Source organism: Suricata suricatta, chromosome 15, assembly GCF_006229205.1.
Source record: "Suricata suricatta isolate VVHF042 chromosome 15, meerkat_22Aug2017_6uvM2_HiC, whole genome shotgun sequence".
In the NCBI taxonomy this organism is placed as follows: Eukaryota; Metazoa; Chordata; class Mammalia; order Carnivora; family Herpestidae; genus Suricata; species Suricata suricatta.
Window position 1 is genome coordinate 19,655,401 of NC_043714.1, and position 7,076 is coordinate 19,662,476.

At 37.0% G+C, this 7,076-nt stretch overlaps 1 long non-coding RNA gene across 2 annotated transcripts in view; it reads left to right on the forward strand.

Annotated features, from left to right (window-relative positions):
• Positions 1-6,776, forward strand: part of LOC115279329 — a 30,145-nt gene extending 23,369 nt beyond the window's left edge. For both annotated transcript variants that reach the window (XR_003903366.1, XR_003903367.1), the window contains 2 exons: positions 2,671-2,944; positions 6,609-6,776. This is a non-coding gene — a long non-coding RNA (uncharacterized LOC115279329). The remainder of the gene's footprint in view (positions 1-2,670; positions 2,945-6,608) is intronic.
• The last annotated feature ends 300 nt before the right edge of the window (positions 6,777-7,076 follow it).

A 7,076-nucleotide genomic window follows, 5' to 3' on the forward strand; every position in this document is an offset into this window, starting at 1 on the left:
TGAGCTGGAGCTGGTTATTTCACTTCTTTATCCTCCAGCTACCTGCTGTTCATACTTCTGTACATATACAGCCCCCGGTACACACTTCCAATACCCTCATTTAATAGTATTGTAATTATCTGCGCACACGCTTGTTTCCTGTACTAGGCTGTGGGCTTCTTGAATCACATATGTCTCTCATTTATGTGCATAATGTTAGCACCAAGCTCACTACATAGAAAATAGCAAGTGCTCAGTGAATGTCTAATGAATAAATGACTTACTACATCTATTTGAGGTTAAGGCATAGTTCCCAACAAGGTTTTGTAAGGATTTAAATGAGAAACTTGAAGCAGGATACCCTGTCAATACATGCTGTCATAGTATTGTGGGTTTGTCTGTCAGATTATCAGTGTACAGAGCAGTGTTCTCTTAGGGTCTCCAGGCCATGGAGGATGTACATTCTCCCTTTTTGTTTCTCTGTTCCAACACTGAGCTAATTAGAAGCAGCTCGTGCAGAAGTGATGAAAACAGTAATCAACCAGTGTTGATGTTGAATGAAATATCTTGAGGTTTTTAACTAGTATCTCTTGTTTACATGTTCATGATCCTTCACTCTTATTGAAAATCATTTTCCTAGTCAGGGCTTGAATTCTTGAATATCACTGCTGAGACAAAAGTTCGGTCATTTGATGTTAACAGTTTGTGAGAAAAGTACTTCTTCCTTTAGAGAAGACTTAAAGACTGCTGAAAAGACCAGCTGATGTATGAGTGGGCCTGACTATAGACAATATTTTTGAGAAATGATTGTTGAATATCTTAGTGATGATAACACAGATTTGTTGAGTACTTAGTGCCATATTCAGTGCTGAACAATTTTATATTTATTATCTCTCAATGTAGTAAGTATTATTGTGCCATTTTATGAGTGGCAAAGTTGAGGCCCAGAGAAGGCAAAGAAAGAGCATACATCACGTATTATGTTATTTTGTTAGGTACATATCATCGCCCTCCCTTTTACAGAAAGGAAAACAGACTGAAAATGACTAGGGGATGAGCGCTTACTGAATACCTTCTATGTGCCAGGCATTCTTAGTGCATTATCACTGTTAATTCAATTTCATAGCCTCATAACAATCCTGTCAGATTGGTACCCTTACCCCAAAATTACAAATGCAAAAGCCAAGAAGACTCTGGGACATTAAATAATTGGTCCAAACTCAGAAATTCAGTGAAAAAAACAAACAAAATAAAACTGAACCTCAAAAGCTGTCACATTTTTTCCCAAAGTCCATATTACCTCAAAGTTTTGATATTCTTTCTCTGACACTTAATTTGTCCAAGGTCACACCATGAGAAGGAGAGTGGAATTTCTTACTCAAAATTTGGTTCTTCTTTCTACTACATCCTGCAGCTGCTCTGTGGCTTTGGTTTGTTTCTTCATCTGTCCTCTGTAGAGGGAGAGAAAACAGGTCAAGGGTTTGCTCTTTTCAAATCCCTGTGATTAAGCAACCGCCTATGTTCTGTCTTGCTAGACTAAATACTGTGATGGCAAGTCCTTTACCCTTCACTTATAGATCATGTTTTCAGCCTCTGGTATTTTTGCTTATCTTTTTAAAATTCTGATCAAAGAAAACATATAACATAAAACTTACTGTCAACCATTTTAAGTGTACAATTCGGTAGGGCTAATTAGATTCACATTGTTGTGAAGCAGACCTCCAGAACTTCTTCTGCAAACCTGAAAGTCTATATCCATTAAACACGAATTCCCCTTCCTTCCAAGCCCTTCGCAACCACCTTTCTACTTTCTGTCTTTATGACTTTGACTGCTTCAGATGTGTCATATAAGTGGAATCATGTAGGATTTGTCTTTTTGTCACTGGCTTATGTCGCTTACCACAACATCCTTAAGATTTACCCATGTTGTAACCTGTGACAGGATTTCTTTCTGCTTTAAGACTGCTTATCCTTTTATTTTGATTTTTGTACTGTTGCTGAACATTAAAGAAAACAACGTGACCTGGGGTGTTCTAAGGGGCTGTTTCCTAGTGTAGAGATCCTGCAATGTTGCTCAAGAGAAGGCTGCTACTCTGAAGACTAACGTGTGGGTTTAATACTATGACCTAATTCCATGTTTTTACACTTCTATGGCTTGGGAATGTACTGGACAGAGAGTAAGGAAAACTTCACAATTCTTTTTTTTTTAATTTTTTTATTTTAATAGTTTTTTGTCAAATTGGTTTCCATATAACACCCGTAATCCTAAAATCCACATTCTGCATCCTGAACGACTGAGTTTTGTCTGCACGACTGTATTTACAATGTAAAGCAGTATGTTTCCAAGGAGTTTCACTTAAAAAAAGGGAATTTTAGCCTCTGTTTTGAAGGTTGATTCTGCAGCTACATGCTTGGAAGCGAGTGTTTCTTTTTTCTTTTTATATGCCACATGGAAAATATATTCCCTGGGAGATTAGGACTCTTAGGAGGTTTTAAGACTTGGTCTTTAAGTATGTGCCCAGATAAATCAATGTACTATATTTCTATTTTTTCAAGCATAGGAATCACCATCCATTTTGTAAAAAATTTGTTAATACTTGCTTAAACACAAAGAAATTTAATCTGCAGGATTTCAGTGTAGCACTTGGACAAAAATGCATTTCTTACCTATTTTTTCTTTTGTTTTTTAAGATACCTTGTTCAACTTCCTCAGGGGAATTTTATATCTGTCTAGTCGACAGAGAAGACAGTCTAATTTTCACAGTGAAAAATAAACTACTGCTTCTGCTCTGGTGTAAAGCACAGTCCCTACATTTCAAGGGCATCTGTCCCAAAGAAGAGAGCCACCAGCAGATGGCAATCCCCCTACATGGAATCTCCTTGCTGACAAATGGCAAGTGCCTAAGGAAACTGACACCCCAGTGAAGTCACATGCCGTTCAGAGAAACCTGATCGCTCTGGTTAGGTAGGAGCCCATTTAACATTATCTCTCAGCTGTTATCTCTCTCTCCATTCCATCTGACAATTCCTCCGCTCAGCGTTTTGTGGATGGCTACGCTAAAGGTCAGACATGGCTACCAGGGTGGGTGCTTTGAACGAGCTCCCTGGATTTGATATTAGTAGCACACATTTTTAACAAGCAACTTACGCTAACTGCTCTCCACAGTGACCTTGATGGGGCTATTTGCTGTCCTTACCTCTGTGAGCTCCTGGGCTTGGCTAACCCATGTTTTGGGATGCTAAGCATTGAATTACCATAACTTGTGAACAAACCTTGAAGCAGAATATGTAGTTGGTGTTTTATATAAATAAAAACCTTGAAGATTTTCCCATAACAAGAAAGCTATTGTTTTGAACTTGGTTGGCCGGTTTAGCTCTCCTCCTGTCCCTCCTTTATCTTCTACAGGCCTCGATAGTCTTGCTTATAAAATCCACCTGCACTATAGGTGAGATATGGAAACTGTTTTAAGTAATTTAAGGCCTATGGCTGATATTTTCTTTTATTTTAAAGCACATTTTAAGATTTATCCTTTTTATAGGCAATTTTCCCTGATCTTTTGCTTTTTTAAAGTTGATGTATATGTATTGAGATAACTTTTGGCTGCAACAGAAAACCTATCTCAAATTAATTTAAATTATTTCTTTCTTTTTTAAAAAATTAATTTATTTATGAGAGAGACAGAGATAGCATGAATAGGGGAGAGGCAGAGAGAGGGAGGAGAGGCAGAGAGAGGAGAGCGTGAAGCCCAACTGTCGGCATAGAGCCCAACGTGGGGCTCAAGCTCCCAAGACAGTGATACCATGACCTGACACAAAACCAAGAGTTGGACTCTTAACCGAGAGAGCCCCAAAGGCGCCTTAACAAACTAATTTAAATAATGATATTTATTATCTTCTATTATAGAAAAATCTTGAGATAAGCAATTTGCAGGGTTGGTTAATTCAGTGGATAAACAATATTACTGGACATTGAGGTTCTTTTATATCTCTACTTTGTCATTCATAGTTTTTGCTCCATCCTTAGGCTTCATCTTCTGGTCATAATATGGCTTTCTAGCAGTTCAGAATCATCCAGGAGAGAAGATTCACTTCTGTGTCCCAAAACCCCTTTAAAAGCCTCTGCATCCTTGAACCAACTACTGGCAAGGGGTCAGGGATTTATATGCCTAACTAATGTAATGCTTTGGACTGGAATGAAAGTAAAGAGAAATTCACAATGTTTCCTACAAATCGTTTGTTTCTCAAATCTATTTTAAAGTTGATCTATATGGTCTTTTGGTTCCAAGGAAATTCGAGGGAAAAGTGTTAAAAGAATAGTAATTTCTAAGGAAAGATTAAGAAATGCCTTTTATGTGAGTAAAATTTTTGAATCTAAATTTGTAGAGTTCTGGGTAGGTCAGTAGGTGAAAAATGCATATCATTCTGTCTATCCTTTAGGAAATTACTTGAGGCATTATTTGCACTGTGAATAGTAGGCTTTTGCTTTAATATCTTATTTTATTAAAAAGATTTTTAAAAATTTATTTTGAAAGAGAGAGTGTGTGTGTGAGCGAATGGGGGAGGTAAAGAGATCATAACCTGAGCTGAAATCAAGAGTCGGACCTTTAACTGATTGAGCCACCCAGGCACCTCTTGCTTTAATAATTCTATTCATTTACATATTTAATGAAAAAATTTAATATTTATTTTTGAGAGAGAAAGAGAGACAGAGTGCAAGCAGGGGAGGGTCCTGAGCCGAAGTCGGCTGCTTAACCAACTCAGTCACCCAGGCTCCCCTAACCTCATATTTTTAAAAGAAAATGTCTGTGAATAATATTCTGTAAATCTGACAAAATCATAGCAATTTTTCTTTATTTTCTCAGCCTCAGTTTCCAACTCTATAAAGAATGGAGTGGGTGATTTCTTGGCTTTTAATATGGACATAATTAAAAATAAATACTTCTACCTATTTAAGTACTTCATCAGAACTCTGTGAACTTTCTGGTTAATGTACAAATTGCAATTTAGTCTTATGCTGTGTCATATTCAACATTATCATCTATTTGAGACTTTAAGAAACAATTTATTTGGCAATAATATTGAACTTGCAGAAAAACTGCAAGAACAGCATAAACATCTGTATATTCTTCACTTAGAGCCTGCATTCAAGTTTTACCATTGCCCCACTGATGTCCTTCGTAGTGTTAAGGATCCAAGATCACACCCTCCAACAATTGTCATGTCTCCTTAGGTTCTTTGAATCTGGAACAGTCCCTCAGTCTTCCTTTGAGTTTATCCTTTTCAAATTTAGGGTCATAGATCAGACACTTTGTAAAATGTCCCTCAATTTTTGAAATGTTTCCTGATGATCAGGTTATGCAGTTTTTGAGAAAAATGTTATAGAAGTGATGATGTATTCTAATTGGATGGCACATGATGTTGATTTGTCCCCTTGGTGGTGGTGTAAACACTGATCACTTGACTGCCATAGGAGTCTCCACTGTGAAGTTGATTTTTTTCTTCGTAATTAAATAAGTGTTTTTACTGGAAATACTTTGAAACTGTATAAATACCTGTTCTTCACCTCACTTTCACCCTCAAGTTTTAGCATCTATTGATGATCTTGCTTGGATTAATTATCAGTCTGATGGTTTTTAAGTGGTGTTGTTTCTAACTTTGTCATTTCTTTTACATTTATTTAGCTGTTTTTATACTATAAGCAGAAGTTTCTTTTCTTTCCACTCATTTATTCACTTATTTATTTACATCAGTGTAGATGTACTGATTCCTATTTTATTCAATAGTGTATAATCTGTTATTGTCATTATTATTTAGATATTCAAATTGACCCAGACTTGGCCTTCAGTTGCCCTTTGAGCTAGCTTCTGTGTCCTTTTGACATGCCTTTACTATTCTTTTAGCATTTCCCTACCTCTTGGGGCCAAAAAATGTTTTAGGTTCATCTTGTACTTTCCTTGCCCAGCCCTGAATTCAGCCATTCCCTCAAGAAGTCCTAGTTCCTTCAACTACAAAGTGGTATTTAGAAACCAAGATCAGAATGCTGGGTGTGCTCATTGCAATTGGAGTGTCCTGTTCTCAGGCCAGAGCTAAGAAATCCACACAAGTAAACACATCCTTTTACATCTATATTTGTCATCTTAGACTATAAATTCATATTAATAACTCCAATACCATGGGGTTCTTCCCAATCATTCAGAAACCTCATTTGCTCAGTTCTTTTTATATAACCAACTACTGACTTTGTCAGGCTGTGCCTGCTGCCCTACCCCAAAATCATTTTCACATGAACTGTCATTACCAGCTGTAACTAGGCTGTCCTCAAGATGTGGTTTGAGGGGGCTCTTGGGTGGCTTAGTTGGTTAAACAGCAGATTTCGGCTCAGGTCATGATCTCATGGTTTGTGAGTTTGAGCCCTGCGTCGGGCTTTGGGCTGACACCTCGGAGCCTGGAGGCTGCTTTGGATTCTGTGTCTTCCTATTTCTCTGCCCCTCTCCTGCTCACACTGTCTCTCTGTCTTTCAAAGATGAATGAACGTTTAAAAATATTAAAAAAATAATTAAGATGTGGTTTGAATAGGATCTTTATTAAGGTGCCATTGCTAGGCTACTCAGGCTGCCTTTTCTCCACAGCTTTGATGCCATCACAGCTTTGATGTCCTAATGAGGTCGGCCTGATGAATTTTGGACTAAAGAAGGAGAGAAGGAAGAAAGGAAGAATGGAGACCTATGAAATAATAGATTAAACTAGACAACAGGGATTTTAATGATCACTAAAGTTAGAATGCATGCCCATAGTTTGCTATTTATTCTTTTTTTTAATACAATTTATTTTTTTAACATATGCAATTATTTTCCATCATTTACAATACAGTAGTTACAATGATACTCCGAACAGAAAAGCAAAGTAAAAAATCAAAACCCCCACTTCTATTTGATGTAATTAGACTTATACAGAAATTAGAAGGTTAGGTACCAACTAGTTAATCACCTAATTTCACAGCTATCTGAAGTGGCAATTGTAATATAGCAGCTTATCTATGATACATTCAAGATACATGATATAATTTATTACTTGCCCATAAGCTAAAACACAGCCTG